Genomic DNA, 18,954 nt, shown 5'->3' with positions numbered 1-18,954 from the left:
GGCGCAAACACAATAGTTTCTTTCACTATCACATTGCAGTAGAAGAAAATAAAAACTATAATATTGTTTATTAAGGTTGGCAACTCTTGGTTGGTAAAATTTGGTCTTGATGGCAGACGTCTTAAACTCGCAACCTGTTCTTACATGTCCGTTTACTGCATGTTACTACAGGTCTATTTAGCGTTGAACTTTCTAACGCCTGTCCACAGTACGGTCATGTACCTTTTTTTTAATTTATATTTTTTTACAAATAAATAGTAGACTCAATAAAGCTGTCCTTGATGATATATCGATACTAATGTCGATGATATATCGACAAATTGTGATTTTCGAGAAAATTTAATTACCTTAACTACGCTAAAAATGTGAGATGCTAGAAAAAAAAAAAAAATAACCCAGTGGAAAACAAATAATAACTAGAAAAGTAAAGAACAAAGTTCCGATTGGCCCCCACACGTTTCTATACATAGTTAAACATACTGAACACGACATTTAATAGAATAGGATGTCACGAAAAATGGGCGGAAGTCCGTGCGCATATTACTTTTTTTGCGGTGAGCAAAACAAAGGAGATCCGACCTCAGGGAAAATACCAAATTTGTCATTATTATTTTGTTTCTTGGTCTTGCTAAAAATTTTATTCTTTACCAAATTATTTTATAAAAGAAAGTTTCCAAATTTTTTTAGCGATTTATTCTAAAATATGTGGCCATCACGAATTACGGAACAGATCAGAACTTGTGGATAATAATCGCAGCTGTGCTTACCAAAACCGCCAGAGGGTCATTGAAAAAAATGGCTCGTTTGTAAAAACATGATGTTCTCTTATAGACCAAAGCGACGTTCGTGGTAATTTTTTCTTTTACAGTTAGAAAAACGCTTTATTTACGCTGAAAAGTGGTAGGCTGAGAATCTTTGCTCTGAAGTGTCGTCATTTAAGGAGTAATATGGGCGCCACGGTAGCCGGGCGGTTATAGGCTAGACCCGCAAAGCTAAGATGTATTGATGGTTTAGTGGATTCGATTCCCCGGTCTAGGTCTTGGATTTTATTTAATGGTTAATATGAGAAATTTATAGTAAAGTTCGTTAGGCGGTTATAGACTAGACCCGCAAAGCTAAGATGTATTGTTGGTTAGTGGATTCGATTCCCCTGGTCTAGGTCTTGTATTTTATTTAATGGTTAATATGAGAAATTTATAGTAAAGTATGTTAGAAGAAAAAACATTTTAAAAAATTGATACAAATTCTGTTGCATTGAGACAGTCTAATATCTATAATGATAGTAATAAATAGATAGTAATAAAAATTAAAACAAAAAACTAGTGTGGTTAGTAAAGTTTCGAATAGTAATAATATGCGAACGTCATCCGCTCTCATCATACACCCATCGTAATAATAATGGGACAATGAGCGTCATTCACAATTACGTGCAGTCAGTCATTACCGCTGGAATCACATTGGCTGTGCGAGCGCAGGAAACGGCCGGTGCCGCCAAAAGGATACCAATTTTAATGACGTCACCGTCCGGCTAAGAATCCACCGTCTGGGGGGGGGGGTGTTCCAAGTTTCTTAACGTTTTGTACCAATAAAATCATCATCAGAAACAAAAAATCATACATAAAGGGAAATGGATGTAAAGGCCACTCCATGATGATTAGGGGTTACCCTCTCTAATCATTATCAAGTCTTCCGTTGCAAAGAGTTCGTTCACTGAATATTGAGTTGAGGAAATACCTACGATATGAACGTATTACGTATTTGTTCTAGACTTTTGATCTACCAATGGAATTCAGGTATTTTTACCCCCACTCTTACTCGCATGGTTTATATGTGTGAGTACACATTGTCCCATCCAAAATAGAAGATTTAAAAAGCTAAATATTAATAATAATATAATCTATCTTCCCTTTGGAATTAAGAATCTGTTACCCCCATCACCACAAAGAAAAAGATGAACCGTTCCCTTCCATTTTAAATCCTGACTTGTCCCAAGTCGGTTTGTATGTCTGAAGCATATACAGGGTGTCCCATTTAAATGGGCCACTTTTGGTGATATAATAACTCCTTAAACGAAGAGAGATAGATAGATAGATAGATAAACGTTTTATTTAATATACAAAATACATACATACATACATTGGAGTACCAGTTAAGTACTATTAGCTCCAGACATAAATTGTACAAACAAATGAAATGAATTGAAATTTATACTAAAGGGAAAAACAATGAAAAATCCCTAGCTTATAAGAAAGATTTCAATTCAGGGAGTTCCTAACTCTCCTGTGCCTGTGCACCGTGTCCACATTATAGCTGCCTATTCGTCTGCAGAGGTGGTTGTGACTTGATTCACACTAACTAAAGAAACCAGTAGCGAGGTACTTGATGTATCGTTCTACATAGTCCATATTTCGAAGAGAGATTTAAAAAAAACGAATATAAAATTTGGCGAAGTATTTTCTCACTAGTTTGTGATAGTGTTAGTGCTTTTTTTTTAAATTTTATTGCCACCAAATCGGGGGACTTAAGGGACTTAAAAATCAGGTTAAAACATATTCATTGTGAATGAATTTTTATCGGCTTTTTGTCAATGAACTGGAATATATATTTTTTGTTTTAATGATGTTTTACCTGATTTTTAAGTCCCTGATGGCTTTAAGTTTTATCAGCATTTGATTGATTAGAAATTAATAAGAAAATCCGCTTTTAATTTTGGTTGATGAAACAGAGAAATAGGAAAAAAAACGACAAAAATTTAATCTTTATGATTGAATATCTTGGCAACGGTTTGAAATATTAAAGTAATATTTTTTTAAAAATTTATTTTGTAATTTACAATCTGTATACATTGTATACAATCAGTAAATATGATGAGTATGATGAACTGGTACGGGAGGAGAGCAGGAGGAGAGAAACTACCCAGCGGTAGCGCTCTCTAAAGGAGAAGAATGACGTTTAGGTCTTCAGACTGCGAGGAGGACGAGGGGGCCACTGGCGATTCAGTTGGCGAGGAGGATTATTAAGAATACCTGAGGAAGCGAGAGACAGTACAAGAGGATTAGAGCAAGTGGAGAGAACAGTATAGTACTGGCGATTCAGTCGGCGAGTAGGATTGTTAGAAATGTCAGAGGAGGCGAGAGACAGTACAAGAGGATTAGAGCTAGTAGAGAGAGCAGTATTGTACTGGCGATTCAGTAGGCGAGTAGGATTGTTAGGAATGTCAGAGGAGGCGAGAGACAGTACAAGAGGATTAGAGCAATTAGAGAGAACATTATTGTACTGGCAATTCAGTCGGCGAGTAGGATTGTTAGGAATGTCAGAGGAAGCGAGAGACAGTACAAGAGGATTAGAGCAAGTGGAGAGAACAGTATAGTACTGGCGATTCAGTCGGCGAGTAGGATTGTTAGGAATGTCAGAGGAGGCGAGAGACAGTACAAGAGGATTAGAGCTAGTAGAGAGAGCAGTATTGTACTGGCGATTCAGTAGGCGAGTAGGATTGTTAGGAATATCAGAGGAGGCGAGAGACAGTACAAGAGGATTAGAGCAATTAGAGAGAACATTATTGTACTGGCAATTCAGTCGGCGAGTAGGATTGTTAGGAATGTCAGAGGAAGCGAGAGACAGTACAAGAGGATTAGAGCAAGTGGAGAGAACAGTATAGTACTGGCGATTCAGTAGGCGAGTAGGATTGTTAGGAATGTCAGAGGAGGCGAGAGACAGTACAAGAGGATTAGAGCAATTAGAGAGAACAGTATTGTACTGGCAATTCAGTCGGCGAGGAGTATTAGGGATGTCGGAGGAGGCGAGAGACACTACAAGAGGATTAGAGCTAGTCGAGAGAGAGCAGTATGGAACTTTTAGTATTTAGTCTTGACGAGTTGGTGTACGAATGGAGATGTTGAGGTCGTTATGAAGAGTGAGGTTAGTCACCCGTAGAAAGGAGCGTCACCTATCTAAGTCGGAGGAGTTTTGATTGAAATGTCTCTGTACTGTCCGTATGTTTGTGGGTGAAGTGAAATTAAAATCATTTTTCTTCATTAGTTTTAATTACATGGGTATCAAAAGGAAATCGCCACTTTCTACCCCCGATTTAAGGGGTAAGGCGGCAATAAAATCAAAACTAGAGAGAAAATACTTCAACAATGTTTATCTTCATTTTTTTGATATCTCTCTTCCTTTAAGGAGTTATTAATATCACCCAAAGTGGCTCGTTTAAAAATATTCTCCAGCCAGTCTTATCTCTACTTTTGCTTTTATTTGCAATACACGCTGGTGACGTAGATTCCAGCGTCCGTCCGGTCTACGTGAGCCACTATCTAACCTTCTACTTGGAAATAATGTTTACCGATTATCAAAACTATGTTATCCGTTCAATCACAATCGGAAAGGTAAGATGTGTGACATCTACGTACACCTTTCCGTTGAAGGTGTGAAGATTCTTTTTTTTTTATTTTTATGACGACAATTGATTTACGTAAATAGTTTCTTGGATTTATTGTGAACGGAAGGATTGTGTGGGTGGGAACTGCTGGAGGAAATGATAAGTTTATTTGACTTTTTGGCCCTATTATCGGCTTATTTTAAAAATAAAATATCTATTTATATCTGTGCAACTTATGTACAGTAACATTTATTGTTCTTCTTTTAAATATCCATTACTTTAACTAAGAATGTGTAAATATCTTTTGGGGATTCTGCAGATAATTGATTGATTGAAAATGAATGGTCTTTACGACGTCACTTCTTCATCCTCTTCGAGTCGTTTCTTTCTATATCGTCTTACAAATAATAGGTTATACGAGAAAATTAGCAATTAGAGTTGCAGAAACTCGTGTAAAAATAATTTTCCCAAATTTTGAGTCCATTTTTAAGAATTTTGTCTACTTTTTTTCAGCAACAAAATTATGACGTCATAACTATGACACGCTAAACACTCTAGATATGTGTAAATAGTCTACATTGTCTGAATTATAGTTGTGAAATGTGTAAGGATTTCCCGGTATACCCGGTAGATTTAGTCCACCCACAGCTCTTAGAATCACCGCGCCGTCAAAAAGAACAAAAAACAAAAAGTTTGTGTTTCACCGAGTGTTGTCAAGTTGCAGCAGTAGGCCCGGTACTAGGAAACAAGTTGGGAAAGACCTCTCTCTCACTCAAACCCTCTCCACCCTCTCTAGTCGACTGTTAGGAGAGTCAGCGAGACCTTGGTCAAGGTAACAACCAAACTACTTGACTGGAGTAATGTGTGAGTCATAGTTTTGGACTTGTTTCACCTTACAACTAAAAAAACTATATTTTAACTTTAATAAAATAGTGTATTGGCTTGGTTTAAACATACAATCACGCTTATCTGATTGATTAGGATCACAACTTAATGATGGAGCTCAAATTGTAAACAGTTTCAAATCCATTTATCTTTCTCACTTACCTTACTAGCTCCAACCAAACCGCTAGTTCTGCGAAAGCACTTGCGGGTCTGTAAAATATATAAAACAAGATTCTATTATTATTTTTTATTTTTTAAATTAAAGGAGCATCAAAAAATTGATTTCATGGGCGCCGGAGCTTCTTTCCAGTACGCTGCTTAGCTCCTGACAGTTTTCTCTTCTGCTCTGTCCATCACCAGGCAGTAAACTGTAAGAAGCTCCTACAAAAAGGGGACAAAAAAAATCCATTTTCTTAAGCTCCTATGAGCTTATGATTCCTTTTTATTAAAAAACAAAAAATAAATCCATTAATTTTGTCCCTAACAAAAAATTTATTGTCCAAAAATTAACATATTTCAGTTTCACATCATCAGCTGATTAATAATAGTTTCTTTTTCGATTGAATCAGCTGACACATTACTGGCCGCAGTATAACTAGAAATGCAGCTACAGATTAAATTTTCTGTGCATTATATTATAATAAAGAAACTATAAATAAATATTGTAGATAATAAAAAAAAAAAAATGTAACTACACATTTTTACTGAACAATTATCAGTAAATTAAAGATGCGCTAAATTAATAAGTGATAAGATAATCTCACCTCGCATAAATTACATTCTGTTGGATGTAAAAGTAAATGCGAATTTCAGTCATATTTATTTATTGTGCAGCGAGCTTTCGACGTAGGAACTAGGGTCATCTTCAGGACTGTGGAAAGCTCGGCACAATAAATGTCACGACTGAAATTGGTATTTATTTTTTTCATCTTATTGAAATAATGATTCAGTTACCCAAAATACTGAACAGTAATTAGATTATGTTGTTATTCGTTAAGACCCAGAACTCTAATTGTACGTAACTGTCTCTCTGATTGGCACTAGAACCCAGTTAAGTAATTAGGGCCTGGCCTCCTCGATCTTATTTCGCCAGTCGTCTCTTCTCTATTGCAACTGCCATCCAGTTTCAGGCAATAGCTGCCTGAGCATCATACTGTCAAACCATCTGAGCTTAGGTCCCCCTTTTTTGTGGTCAGGGACTTCCTGTAGAAGCTTGTAAAGGATCTCTTCCTTGGACCACAAGTCCGGGCCCATTCAGGCCTGATATTTGCGGCTCTTTCATCAGAGCATACCAGCTCTCTCTCTGTTTGTTCTGCGTCGCCAAATCTTGTTCTCACGTATTGGGCTGAAGATCTTAACGAAGTATTTTTCTTTTGAGCAGTAAAAGGCGTTGTTCATCTGCCTCAGGTTTCGGAGGGCGAAAAAGAGCCCTGTCCAACAACTTATTTCTCAGGCGCCTATAAAGGCCAAAGTAGCCCTTATTCGAGAATATGATCCACACCTGTTGATCTCACTCGAGACGTCCCTGCTAGGGAATCGCAGATATACAATGCTATCGACTTTCTCAATTTTGTACGTCCTATTTGTAATTATAGAAAATAAATTCATAATATTATGAAATTCCCTTGCAGAAGCAGGAATTTAAAAAAAACTAAGAGAATTTCATGATAAAAAGTTTTCATTTTCGAGAAGTAGGTGATGCAAGGGGAGGAATAACTTTTGAGTCAGCTGACTGCTCTAATGTAAGCAAGACGCGATTATTTATTGTGCTTATTGAAATTAAAAGTTTTTGGTGATTTATGGACTATTTGTGCCGATTTTTGGTAAGTAAGTACCTTACCTCAAGTGGTACTTGATTCTAAAACATTCTCCGGTACATTGTGTTCGGAAGTTTGATTTTTTTTTTCCTTCTTTTCCTAGTGACAATTTATTAACAATATTATTAGCTAGTTTTATGTGACATTTATTATTTTTAGTGAGTATTTCGGTTTTAGGATCTAATAAACTATAATAGCAGTAGAACTTATTTTAAAAAAGTTCAAAAAGTAATTGTACAAATTTAACCTGGACAGTAATTTAATTATTTTGTTTATAATTATAATCATATGTTAAATTGTAAATATTATTGTAAATATTATTATTAGTGTTAAGTTGTGTACATACGCATTTAGTTCGCTTTTCTTTTTTGTTTATTAACTTTTTATTACTCTCTTTCTGTTTATATTGTTATTCTCTTATTTATTTCTCTTTCACGATGAGCAATTCTAGTGACCGCACAGTAATAGCTACCTCCACGGACAACGAGTCCACTACGTCCACTTCTTACAAGAGGAACTATCCTTCCGGTGTCTCCCCCAAAAAAATCAAAAAAACCAAAAGTTCACGGAACGCCTCTGCCAAGAAGAGTCCTCAGTGCCCCATGCGCACTGCAACCTGCACTGCGGATCAACCGCAAAACCCTCCTGTTTTTGTTCAGCCAGCAACACCCCTCGCTCAGAAACCTGAAGTCTCAGCGACTGTAACAGCTCCCCCAGGAGTGCTAACCAATAATCCCTTCGCTCCTTTGGCTGATCTACAGGACATGGAAACTGCAGCGCCCGCCTCAATACGTGTCCACAAGCCACCTCCTATCTACGTGAAAAACCTCAGTCAGTACACTGTTTTATGCTCTGCATTATCGCAACTCGTGGGAAGAGATACCTTTATATGCAAAGCAAGAATCACAGATCTAGTCATACACGCAAAAACAATCGACAGCTACAGGGGTATCATCAGGTACCTCAAACAAAATAAAGCAGACTACCACACATTCCAACTGGAGGAGGACAAAGCCTACAGGGTAGTCTTAAGACACCTCCACCAAAGCGTGCCCGTAGAATATATAAAGGAAGAACTTAATGAGCTGGGCCACACTGTTCGAAATGTGGCACCAGTTATTCACCCAGTCACCAAACAGACATTGCCTCTCTTCTTTGTGGATCTCGAGCCACGGCCAAATAACAGAGATGTTTTTAATATAGAAACTCTTTGTTACTCGAGAATTAAGGTCGAAGAGCCACACAAGCAACGGATTGTTGTGCAGTGCAAGCGCTGCCAGGAGTACGGGCACACGAAGAGCTACTGCCAGCACAAACCAAGGTGCGTTAAATGTGCCGGTGAGCACTTTACTCAAGATTGCGGCAAGATGCCAACCACACCAGCCAAGTGTGCTCTCTGCAGCGGCGACCATACAGCCAGCTATAAAGGGTGTATGGTGTACAGAGAGTTGCAGCGAGCTCGGAGACAGCCTCCCGTGTACGAACATCGCTCAGCACAACAGAGTACTCCACAACCACCGCCGACAACACAACAGTCAAGAAACTTTCCTCCTCTGCATACTCCCATCACTAACCAAAATCTATCATATGCAAGGGTGGCCGCGGGACCTCAGCCGCCTCCTATTTCTCAAATGCCCACGACCTCATCCACAGGAGACATCAATACACTTCTCACAAGCTTCTTAACAGACTTCAAATCCCTCATCACACCTCTGATATCTCTCCTTACAACTGTCGTTTCCAGACTCCTTCCTAACCAATCTCCTTAATGGCTCTTTCACAACACTCTCTTACCATCATCCTCTGGAATTCTAATGGACTGACTAACCGCAGACATGAACTAGAAATATTACTACGAGACAAACGTATTGACATCGCCCTTATAACTGAGACGCACTTCACTGACAGATCAAGATTTTTCATCCCAGGATACACGACTTACAAGACCAATCACCCTGACGGAACTGGACACGGAGGAACTGCAATACTTATTCGAACTTCTTTACAACATTTCTTAATACCCTACAACGCTACACCCTTCCTACAATCTACAGTAGTCTCTTTACTGACAGAGCCCTTCTCCTACACTTTTGCAGCTGTTTACTGTCCTCCTAACCACAATATCCATCAAAACGATTTCTCATCCTTTCTCTCTTCTCTTGGGTCTCGTTTCATATGTGGTGGCGATTACAACGCTAAGCATCCGAGTTGGGGCAGCCGGGTGGCGAATCCGAGAGGTCGAACTCTTTGCACTATCCTCAATCAAAATAGTTACATTTCCTTATCCCCTTCTCAACCGACTTACTGGCCAACTTCTCCTCGCAAAAGACCTGACCTTCTTGACTTCTTTATCTGTTCTAATATTACCTCTTTACACACTGACATACAAACATTAAACGACTTGTCTTCAGATCATAGCCCCGTCATTCTAACCCTTGACATTCACCCGAAACAAGCTCTTCCCCGACAAACCCTAATAAACGGAACTATTGACTGGGACTTATTTCGAGAAACTCTTGACGAAAAACTGAACTTAAATGTGTCCTTAAAAACTCCTCAACAACTAGACGATAACGTGGCATACTTGACTACCGCTATTCAGCAAAGTATTTGGCATTCTACTCAACGGACTTCACATAACAGAACTGCACCATTACCTCTCAATCTACCTCTTCACTTGAGAGAACTGATAACGCGCAAACGTCGCGCTAGAGCTCTTTGGCATCGCACCAGATATCCCTCTCACAAAAGACTGTTTAACCAACTTACTAGAGAACTGACAACAAAACTAAGGGACTACTTTAACGACCAATTCTCTGATTATACACAATCACTTACAACTGAAGACAACTCTCTGTGGACAGCAACCAAAAGAATTCTCAAATACAGAAAAACTTCTCACCCACTAAGACGCCCGGACAATTCTTGGGCTAAATCCGACGAAGAGAGAGCCCAGTACTTTGCCGAACATCTTTCTACAGTCTTCACTCCTCATCCCGACGTACAAGACTTACAACATACTGAAAATATTCTCAAAGAACTGGAAATCCCTCTACAACTTTCACCTCCTCCTAAGCCATTCACTCCTAAAGACATCATGGACGTAATCAACTGTCTTCCCAAAAAGAAAAGTCCGGGCTATGATCTGATTACTGCTAACATCCTTTTACAACTCTCCAGGAAAGCAATAGTATTTCTAACTACTCTCTATAATTCTGTACTTCGAACCACTTACTTTCCTATTCTCTACAAATTCTCTTCTGTAACAATGATCCCTAAACCAAATAAACCTTCTCATTTCCCCAACTCTTACCGACCAATCAGCCTTCTACCCATCCTGGGGAAAGTCCTCGAAAAACTTCTACTACTCCGCCTCCAAACTGAAATAGCCCCTTTAAATATCATTCCTGACCATCAGTTCGGATTTCGGAGTTGCCACTCGACTGTTCTCCAAGCACATCGAGTAGTTGATGTAATCGCTACTTCCCTTGAATTAAAGCAGTATTGCCCGGGTGTCTTCCTTGACATATCTCAGGCATTCGACCGGGTATGGCACGCAGGGCTGCTTTATAAACTCAAACGCCTACTGTCTTCTACCTTTTATCTCATTCTTAAGTCTTATCTCTCCGACCGTTTCTTCCAAGTTAAACAAGGTTCTTCTTCTTCTCTTATCCTTCCAATACTTGCTGGAGTTCCTCAAGGAAGCATTCTAGCCCCCTTACTTTATATTCTCTATACTGCCGACTTACCAACTCACCCGACTACAATTACTTTCACATTCGCCGACGACACTGCAATCCTTTCTCCTCATCTAGATCCTGTAATAGCATGCCGTGCTCTCCAAACTCACCTAAATCTTCTCGAGCCTTGGCTGCAAAAGTGGAGAATCAAAGTGAATGAATCAAAATCTAAATACATAGTATTCACTCTAAACAAGAAAACTCTCCCTCCTCTCTCCTTCCACAATACTTCTATACCAACGACTAACCAAGTACGATATCTCGGACTACATCTTGACAAACGACTGACGTGGAACCCACACACGAGACTCAAACGAATTGACCTCAATCTCCGATATAAAATGTTGAAAAGGCTACTCGACAAACGATCAAAACTGACCCTGACGAACAAACGATCTTTATATACCGCTCTACTTGCCCCAATATGGACGTACGGAATACAACTCTACGGAAGTGCCAAAAAATCGAACATCAACCGACTTCAGACCTTACAATCAAAAATCCTGAGAACAATAGTTAACGCTCCTTTCTACGTCTCCAATCATACAATACACACTGATCTCAATATTCCTCTCGTTTCTGAAATAGCACAATCTCGCTACACAAAACTCCACTCAAATCTACACAGTCATTACAACCCTCTTATCCACAACATGTCTACCACAACACTTCCTTCTAATCCTCATCGCAGACTAAAGCGGCGGTGGCCACGCGACCATCTCAACACAACGCCGACCTCCTAGGATGGTTGCTGTGTAAGCTTGCCAATCAGGCGAACTAACGGCTTCCATCACTGGATGGTCGTCGTTCACTCCACTCACGCCTCTTGGCGCACATGCATATGCGCGCGCGTGTATATAAGTGCATATATGTGCGTGCCCGTGTATTTGCGCCATTTCCTTACTCTCATCCCTTTTGCTTGTTATATCTATTATAGTTGCAAAATAAATAAACAAATTAAAAAAAAAAAAAAAAAAAAAGAATAACTTTTTTCTTTTCTTTTTGTTCGTTCGATTTGTTTCGTTTGATTGGCTCACTGTTCTTTCCCATTATGACGAACATTTTGTATTCTATTAATTTTTTTTTCATTTCCTTTTACTGCTGAGGAAGTATGAGGTTTTTCGTACTCTTCGATTTCCTGTTGGCTGCAATTATCAAGGAGTCGCAAGACCAATATTTATTTAGTGACAAACAAACTGACAAGATTAATGTTTGGTGAGCAGTGACACCTGTTGTTTGCTCACGTGACTTTTTTTTCTTACCACAAGTTTAGGCAATTAATTTTTTCTGAAGCTTGAAGCAATTTTTTTTTTTTTGGACGATAGAGAATCGATTACTTATTTAAACTAATCGGTGCAACGATCTTTTTAGAGTAGGCACTTAGAACTCAGAGAAGTTTTTCCCATTCTTAAGGATCATCGGCCTTTGATGTGCCCATCTTCTTACGAACGGTCCGATGCAGATCTTTCTCTACATCGTCCGATCAACCGAAGCCGAGGAGAGTTTTCATATCCACAATCCTGATGGCTCTTCGGGAGCTTCCACATTTTCTTTTAACTTTTTTCCATATACCATTTTGTGGTTTTTAGCAATTATTTCACAGGAAAACAACAAAAATTTCTATTCAGTTTAATGAGCACTTCCGCCAACTTATTCTTTTTAACAAACACACGTAATTCTTACTAATTTTACACAGTTAATGCTGCCGCTTATCATTTAACGTGTTTAAATAAATTTGTTGTTTCATTGTGATCCATTAATTTAATGAAAAGTTTTCCTTATTAACTTTTTTGGAAATTGTGTTTCCCACAGGTGAAAGAAAAACACCATTGAGTCTAATAAACTGATAACTATTTTGTTTGTAATCCAAAAATTTTGTAATTTAATTCTCAATTGATTGAAAAAAAAAACACTTTTCCGGACTTGGAAGAAAATCTGCACGATTTTCCTACTCTAACGTTCAAGCAGAGTATCGTACGACACCCGACTTTCTCTTGTTAAGGATTCTAGAAATTCTAAATTTTATAGTTTCATCATGCAGCGAATTTTACTTTTTATTGAAGCTTACTTCAACTTTTGCGTTTTACTGCTTTAAGGAACAACCTTTTTCGGGCAAAATCTTATAAACAAATGGTTACTACGGATCTACATGTGCATAAAATCCAGCATACGAAGTAACTAAGCGGAATTGTTAAAACTGTTTTCTAGAAAATCCAAGACATAACTGGATAATCAGTTCAATAGAGTGGGATTTCCGGTAGGTGATTTTTGTAACAAGAACCGCTTCTTAATGGCGCAACAACTCATAATGAGTCTTGGGCTCCTCAAAATGGGTTCGCCTCCTGGCAGTCGTCCTCCAAAGTTGTGGCATCTATACATTGCCAGTGCGTCTTCCAAATCCAAGAGAATCTTGGTATGCAATCTTGTACACTTGCCTTCCATGGTTTCCCTTGGGATTTCTTCAAGAAACACCCTCGCTACTTTGCCTACTTCTCCGCAGTCATCCGTTCAAAAGCTTAGTAATATCAGCTTTCCGTTATTTTCCGATTTAGGGAAGTTTTCAGAGAAGTGTTGATATAGTTTTTCATCTAAAAAGTAACGATCAGTTTTAAACTTTGAAATTCTCTGATGAAACTATAAAATTTAGAGAATTTCGAGAATCCTTAACAAGAGAAAGTCGGGTGACATACTCTGCTGGAACGTTAGAGTAGGAAAATCGTGCAGATTTTCCGTTTAATGCTCTTACGAGTCCGGAAAAGTGTTTTTTCCCAATCAATTGAGAATTAAATTACAAAGATTTTTAGATTACAAACAAAATAGTTATCAGTTTATTGTAGGACTCAATGATGTTTTTCTTTCACCTGTGGGAAACACAATTTCCAAAAAAGTTAATAAGGAAAACTTTTCATTAAATTAATGGATCACAATGAAACAGCAATTTTTTTTTAAACACGTAAAATGATTTGTCAATGTTGAAAAAAATGTTTGTGGGTATTTCCCCGCATCTGGGTGTATTTAAATCAATACTGTGATTTACAGACGGTATTTAGATAAGGGAAGGCATAAAAAATAGACAATAAATAATGTGTAATGAATTAATAATCTCTTCTAGAGGAGACGTTGATAGGAATAAGGGTTTCTAAGTACCCAAGTTTGTTGTTTTTTTTTTTAAATCTCCTCCCCCAAAAAAGTAAAATTTCAATTTATTAAAGTAGTACATCCGGTAAATTTTTATCGTTATGTTACAGCCAATCTCCCTGGTTGGACCAAATCAAATACGCGTGGTTTTCCCCTGTTTTAAAATATATTTTGCTTACACACAATTTTCATTTTCATTTTAATGAAAATTCGATGTTTAAAACTAGAAAAAAAGAAAATCACAATAATTTTCCTTAGCCGAAAACATGCCATAAAACCTACGACGTGTGGCCATTAAATAACGAGACTGATGCTGCTACAGAAGAACTATGCATGCGCCAAATCCTAACGACCGCGACAGCTGTGCAGCGTAAAGCCTCTTCTCTTTCGATTGCAGCAGCGACTCACGTGTTTTTGTAGAGAAATCTGTCTAACCGGAACCGTCGTTTGTGTACTAGAGGTGTTAGTTTCCGTTTTGCCGAAAACATGATACTGTACACTTGTAGAATAGAGCAACGAATTGTCGTGAAATTTCACATCAAAACTTGATAAAACCGCTACTGAAACTTATCTTTCGTATTAAAAGAAGTTTATGGTGATGAACGTTAATCACGTGCGCAAGTTTTTTGAGTGGTTCAAGAGGTTTCCAAGATGGCCGAGAAAACGTCGGAGATGATGACCGCTCGGGTCACCCTTCCACGTCCAAAACGGGTGAAAATATCGATTATAATTACTCAACATTACTACCGGTGAGGTGGCTTGCTCAACTCTGGTGAAAGAGTAAGGAAAAAAAACGACTCGATTTGTGGAAGAACAAGTCACGGGGTTCTTCATCATGTCAACGCGCCCGGCTCACACTGCATTGTCTGTCGCAAGACGTTTCTAGCCAAGAATAACATCCCAGTTTTAGGCCATCCGCCTTATTCGCCTGACCTGGCCGCCCCATGTGACTTTTATCTGTTCCCCAAAGTCAAATCTACATTAAAAGGAACACGATTTTGAGTCCGTTGAAGCTGTGAAAGAGAAAAGCGGCACGCGTCATGCAGGAGCTCACAGAAAAAGACTTCCAGCACTGTTTCGAACAATGGTAAATTCGCATGGAGCTTTGTAGGGATAGGGGAGGGGTGTATATTGATGGTGATAATAACTAAATACTTATGTATAAATTTAAAATAAAATGTTTTACAGCTATTTAATTTAGTAGGCCACACCTCGTATGCTTCCGCGTAATGGATTAAACTGAAATTTTTCTTTGTCCTGAAAATACGATCGTAAAACTGAACCAGAAAATTTTATGAATGAAAACCTATTAAAGTAACAATTTCAGTGGGTGGGTACAAAAGTATAGATAATTATGGTTAGTAATGCAGTAATTTTGTAATGTAGTAAAAAATAGTAATTGAGTAATTGATAAGAATTGCACTGAGTAAGTACCTACCATAACTGAGCCACTAGTCATGACTACAATTTAACGTTTCTTATCTTATCAATGGAGGGCAGCAGTGTATATTCTTAGTTTTTGCTTCCTCATGGCGTACAGTCCTTGAACCTGCCACAATATAATATACTGTTCTAAAATTTCTACCACCAGTCCGCTGGTAGAGATAGCGTAGTCTTGCGAATGACCTTAACATAGAAAGGTCTACCACGGCCATATAAATAAAGAATTTTAATCAGCTGTTATTATTTATTCATTTATTTAAATACTAATATTTTATCCAGCTGGTTTCTGTTAGATTAAGACCCACCATTTTTAAGGAATCTTTTTTGTCTAAACTCTCATTAAATTATTTCGAATTTTGTAAAACGATACAGCTAGGGATCTCCATTGTGGGTCCCCATTAGTCTTCCCTCCCCCAAAAAAAGTGGTTTTTACAAATTGGACTGTCTATCCCAGGGGGTGTGCGAGAAAAGTCTAGGTAAATAATAGGATATTACGAGTATTAATCAAAATATTTTTCATATTTTTATTTCTCATGATTAAGATATTAATTGAGGCGTTGCAAAGGCCGTTGTCATTAGGCTTACGATAGGACAAACTCCCATTACCGTCAGGCATGGAGGAGCGTATCAAGAGTGATACGAGGAGCTGGAGGCTGACCCAATTCTGGACCTGCCTTCGGACTTTATGACTCCCAAATATAACTTCGACAAGCCTTTCAAAGTCTGTAATGGGGACCGGGAGACTTGGAGACGTGGACCCCCAATTCGGTTTTCGATTAGCTTAGGGAAACTAGCCTACAGTTTTTCTGGCTGAGCTAGCTGCAATTAGGTTCTGTGCTGCCGAGACTGTTGGACGAGGAATTATTAATTCTAAGGGCGTGATTATCTCGGACAGGCAGGCTGCTCTACGAGCTATTAGTTCCTACCAGGTCAATTCTAGGCTGGTTTGGGACTGTCTGGGTGCCCTGAAGGAAATTAGTGACCAAAAAATAAGTTTTTTTTTCTGGTTTGGGTACTTGGTCATTCAGGACATAAGGGAAACGAAGCGGTAGATTTATTGGTCCGGGAAGGCTCTGCGGGACACTTCGTTGGCCCGGAGCCCTGTTTTGGGGTTCCGAAGGGTGTTAAGACTGCGACCATTAACTTATGGGTGCAGAGTAGGTCTCAGGAGTGGTGGCTTGCCACCACTGGGCAGAGACAGGCGAGGGAGTTTATTAAAGGCTATTCGCCGAGGCTGACTGCAGAATTAATCCGTCAAGGCCGTGGGGCTGTAAGGATAATTGTAGGCCTATTAACTGGCCACTGCTGGCTCAGAAAAGACATGCATCGCGTGGGCCTGGCCCAGATGGTAGTCTTTGTAGGTTCTGTCAGGAAGAGGAGGAAACGGCACTGCACGTGTTGTGTCAGTGTGAGGGGCTTGTCTTTGGCTAAGGATGTTACTTCTCGGGGAGGAAAAACCAAGGCCTTGAGAGCTTTACCCAAGAGTCGCTCTCCAGCATTAAGAGTATGATTAAAAGGACAGGTTTGGAGGGTGAGCTTTAAAGTGAGGGGAGCCGCAATAGATCCAAAGGGGTCGCAGTTACATTTATCCTTGAGCAAAATATAAATTTCAAGGGGTTTGCGGTTCGAGTGAAATTTCTTTAGGGGTAAAGGGGCCCCTATAAAAAAAAGGTTGGGAACCACTGATCTATCTTGTAAAAAAAAAAAAAAAAACCGTAAGTTCGAAATTTAATATCCGGTTTACGTCCCCGCGAACATATCCGAACAATAATAAACTTTTTTGAAAAATACTAACAAACCGGAAATGCTTCCCTTAAGGAATCGATTACGAATCCTCAGATACAGATAGCAGTTGATAACCTCCTGGCTAACCTGGCTTTTGAGCCAGAGGAGGCACCTTTGAAGGCACAGTACATGCTGCACAAGTTGAGTAAAGTGCATTATTTGATAAATTAAGAAATAAGTTTGATTCTTTACATGAAAGATATTGATCACTTAAATATGTGGCAGGAGATTTCCAATTTTTTTTAGTAATTAAACGCAACTCTCCCAAAATTACCAAATAATTATTAAACCTTCTTGTTTGTAACAAATGTAAAATTAATTTTTAGCCATTTTGTGTATGCTTGAGAACATCTAAAGCTCTTAACATTTGATTTTTCTTAGAAAAAATCACTCGGAAAACGACTTATTTCCCGATATTAAGAAAAATACTAGCTTTACTGCCTTGGCAGAACATAAAAATGACCTATCACGTGCTCTTCTTTCTCTTTGATAAGTTAAAAAATTGAAATATGATTAATACGAAAATACCAGATTTTGAAATGGTCTAGCACCTTTAATTTTGAAGATATCGAATTGCGGTTTCCGGTTTCTTTCATAACTTTTTATACTCTTTAAAACTGTGTATATGAAAATGGGGGTCAACTGCAAACCCTCACTTTTGGTCGCGTGTCAGCCGCGTATGCAGGCAGGAAACTAAAATCAAGTCATATATTCTGAAGCCAGAGGTGACGGGCAACAAATTTTTCCTCTACCATTTTTTGCTCAGATTAACCGTTTAAGCATGAAATGCATTTGAGCCTCATAAAATGAACACCCTGTGTATATAAAATATGTTATTTATAAAGATGATTCAAAATAATGACGGACAGTTTCGAAAATAGATTATGGAATATGATTAACTATGTAAACAAAACAGGATTTAGACTAGCATGAATCAAGTAAGTGGCTTGCCTATTCATCCGGCTAAATACTCGCAGAATTAGTCATTTTGCATAAAGGTATACATAAAAACGACCTTAAATGTAATTTTCTTCTTTCTTCTTTTTTTTTTTCAACGATCTCCAGACAGTATCAGTTATTTCCGGTGTATGCGGGGGCGTCAGTCTGTCGAGAGACCTCCACGGATGATGTGTGTCGTATATGGGAGACTAAGATTAGGGTGTAAGGAATATCATTAGTATTGTCTCTGGTATGTACAGCATCCTGATCTTTTTTGAGATTAAGGTCAAAAGAAATCTGCTGTAAATACTCTCACACGACTTCTCTAACTGAAATTGTTCTTTAAGAAAATATTTCAGTCAATAAGAACAACTCGTCTCAATCAAATACTTATTTTTTGTTTGTTCTGTAACTTTGACGTCGAATAAAGTGACAAGCGTTTTATAAGTGGTAGCCATATTTCTTGACATTAAACAATGATTTAAACTCTGAAGATGGACGAAGTTTGATACCGGTCTAGAATGAAAGCAAAAAAGCTTGCAGGAAGTAATGAAGTTGAGCCCCTATTTCACGGAAAGTACATGCTTTAGACCAGCGTTTCCCAACCTGTGGTACGCGTATCACAAGTGGTTGCTGGTTGGTGGTACGCGCAAAATAATCAATAATGGCGGACATAAAAAATTGTAAAAAAATTTAATAATAAAAATATCGTAGAAACGTTTTTTTTCTATAATACATAAAAATTATTTTAATTAATAATATTATACAGTAAAGTTGTTAATATGTACAGAGTAATAAGGTTAGTCTGTCTCAAGATATACGAGAAAAT

At 38.3% G+C, this 18,954-nt stretch overlaps 1 protein-coding gene and 1 long non-coding RNA gene across 4 annotated transcripts in view; one reads left to right on the top strand and one right to left on the bottom strand.

The window, feature by feature from the left end:
- LOC141461368 (uncharacterized) overlaps positions 1–18,954 on the top strand; it is a 214,602-nt gene that overhangs the window by 109,121 nt on the left and 86,527 nt on the right. The gene's annotated exons all lie outside the window — the stretch shown is intronic.
- The window catches only part of LOC141461364 (uncharacterized), a 159,285-nt gene that overhangs the window by 70,071 nt on the left and 70,260 nt on the right, over positions 1–18,954 (bottom strand). The window contains exon 4 of the mRNA XM_074142366.1: positions 5,426–5,473. The gene's annotated coding sequence lies outside the window, so the exon portion shown is untranslated. The remainder of the gene's footprint in view (positions 1–5,425; positions 5,474–18,954) is intronic.

This window comes from Rhodnius prolixus, unplaced genomic scaffold (genome assembly GCF_049639745.1).
Source record: "Rhodnius prolixus isolate KJV_2025 unplaced genomic scaffold, Rpr scaffold_6, whole genome shotgun sequence".
NCBI classification, from domain to species: domain Eukaryota; kingdom Metazoa; phylum Arthropoda; class Insecta; order Hemiptera; family Reduviidae; genus Rhodnius; species Rhodnius prolixus.
This window is presented reverse-complemented; position numbering and strand designations above follow the sequence as displayed.